We start from the raw sequence: 2,866 nt of genomic DNA, 5'->3' as shown, positions 1-2,866 counted from the left end.
CTACAATCTCTTTTCTCGGCCATTCCTTCAGAAACCCTGTCTCTATTTCTTTCTTTCTTTCTTTCTTTCTTTCTTTCTTTCTTTCTTTCTTTCTTTCTTTCTTTCCGTCCGTCCGTCCGTCCGTCCGTCCGTCCGTCCGTCCGTCCATCCATCCATCCATCCATCCATCCATCCATCCATCCATCCATCCATCTATCTATCTATCTATCTATCTATCTATCTATCTATCTATCTATCTTTCATCATTGCAAAACAAGGCCTCCTGCAAGCCGGTGAGTATCCTACATTGAGGTGGGCCCTCAGCCCGGAAATACTCATTTGGACTAAACTTGGTTGAAATGGAGATGAGTCTTGGCTTGAACTTGTGGGATTAGAAGGATTAGAAGCCCATCCGTACCTTGTCTCCTCGAACAGGGCTCGCCCAGCGCGCTCCTTGTTTATTCTGGTTAGGGAACAAGAGCAACTGCACTGTCGTCCTGACTGGAATGGCTTCTGTGTCTCCATGCACTGGGAGTTACTAGATGGTATCAAGAACACAGTGTGCATCTCCCCTCTCTAAGCTACAGATTTCAAACTCTGATTCTTTTCTGAGTGTTTCTTTAATGAAAGCTTTTAAATATATAATTCACTTTTATTTTATGTGCTTTGGTGTTTTGATTATGTGGCATCTGTGTGAGGGTGTCAGACCCTCTGGAACTGGAGTTGCAGACAGTTGGGAGCTGCCGTGTGGGTGCTGGGAATTGAACCCAGGTCCTCTGAGTGAGCAGCCAGCGCTCCTAACTGCTGAGCCATCTCTCCAGCCTTCTCTTTTGAGTGTTCTTAACTCTATCTTTCAGTCCCTTTCAGTTATGGGTGTTCAGAAGTATTTCCCTGGGATGACTGCAGACTGAAGCCATCTGCTTACTAAGTCAGCCTGTAGCTGTCCTCAGGTTTTCTTGCTCGGTGACCTTACAAGCAGGTATATTGGCCTAATATGAAAAAACGCAGACACGTTCATTAAAGGCCCCTTCACCCTCTTTCCTAGCACTTAATTTATTGGATCTGAGTTCTTCCTTCTGAGGGAGACTACTGGCTGGGCGAGTTGGAAGTGGCATCAATGGGTATTCGGTCCACAGTTACATATTGAACGCACTGTGTCAGATACTGTGGGAGACTTGGAGGACCAGCGTCAGAGACAGAGGAGCCCTCTGAGGAGCTAGAAGCCTCCCACAGGAGCTGAGATACGCAGAGATCAGGGCTTGGGGACAAAGAGAGTGCCACAGGCATGGGAGGGCGCGACCGCCGTCCACAAGGCTAGGACAGTGACTGGCCCTTCGGGACTTGGGTGACTTCATTGGGGTGTGCAGAAAATAGGTATGGGTTTGAATAGCGAACCCAGATTTAAGCAAAAGGAAGGGGCTAGCATAGCACAAACCGAGAGTATCTGAGTTCAAATCTTGTTCATTCCACGTACACCAGGGGAGGTTTAGGTGAAACTCTTGCCGTAGAATTTTCTCATCAGAAGCATGGATCTAGTCTATGTTTCCTAGAAGATCATAGGATGTTTAGACATGTGAAGCATTTGCCGATGTTCAGTGTGAAGAGAGCAGGGCTTCCCAAGTGTGTCGTTTTCCATTAAATTCAGTAGCCGTCCCTTAAGCAACTGCTGTCCTGGTGGGCAATTGCAACTCAGCAGCTACCAGTAGCAGCTGGGCAGCACCGGCCTTAGCCAGGTGGGAATTCTATTCCCTCAGGCGCCTGCTCTATCACAGCCACCAAAGGGAGCTTTATCCAGATCTCTATCCCTCTCTAGAACTCAGGACTCAAAAGGTTGAGGTGAAACTCTGCTCGCTCAGAAAGGCTGAAGAGCAAATACTAAACTTCCCTCCTAGCTCACGCCCCCCGCCCCAACAGCGCGTCTTTTTTCTCAGCCCCCACTTTAAGAACCCTACCCACACATGGTTCTTTCCTCCACGTCCAGCCAGCTAATTGCTGACTCAGCCTCCTGACCCCAGGTTAATTTTATTTAATCAAACAAATGTAGCATGCTTTTGCATCATTAAACAAGCCTTCCACAGCATAAACCAATGTAACACATCTTAAATTAATATTCCGCAAAACAAGTGTTTTCTCTTTGTGTCTCCCTTTGGTTGAAGAAAGCTTTACATGATTATCAGTTGTAGGTGTTTAAGATACACACACAAATATCAAACATTTAGAGAGAATAAATTATAAGTAAATTTATTTTACTTACTTATAAGCAAGAGGAAGCTTGCGCACTAACTAGATGGATGTACGTGATTGTCAGCATGGTGCAGTGCAAATATTCGCTAATCTGATATCTACACGCCAGGCAGGATGATAGGAACATACAAACCTACAAAATCTCCAGGGCTCAGACCTGGTTCATTGGAAGATGCAGGAGGAGAGATAGGAGAGTACCTCCATGAAGCCTACAGGCGAGTAGTCACAAGAGGTTCGAATGCTCTCTAGTGAAAAGAAAAATTATATAATAAATATTATGTCAACAAACATTTTCTCAATGGTTATATGGCAGATTATATATGTATTTATGTGTGTTTTAGTTTCTTTTCTGTTGCTATGATAAAATACTATGACCAAAGAAGAAAGAAGAAAGAATTTGTTTGGGCTACGTTTCCAGAGGGTTGGAGTCCATCATAGTGGGGACACATGGCAGCAAGCAGAAGACACAGCAGCTGGGGCAGATGCTGAGAGCACACGTCCTTTACCGGATGCAGGAAACAGAGAGAGAAGTTGGAAATAGTGTGAGTTTTTAAACCCTCCAAGCCTGCCTCTGGTGGCGTATTTCCTCCAGCAAGGCCATAGCTCCTAGACCTCCTCAAATGGAGCAAACTGGAGGAGCAAG

The sequence above is a fragment of the Microtus ochrogaster genome, linkage group LG2 (genome assembly GCF_000317375.1).
Source record: "Microtus ochrogaster isolate Prairie Vole_2 linkage group LG2, MicOch1.0, whole genome shotgun sequence".
Lineage (NCBI taxonomy): Eukaryota > Metazoa > Chordata > Mammalia > Rodentia > Cricetidae > Microtus > Microtus ochrogaster.
This window is presented reverse-complemented; position numbering follows the sequence as displayed.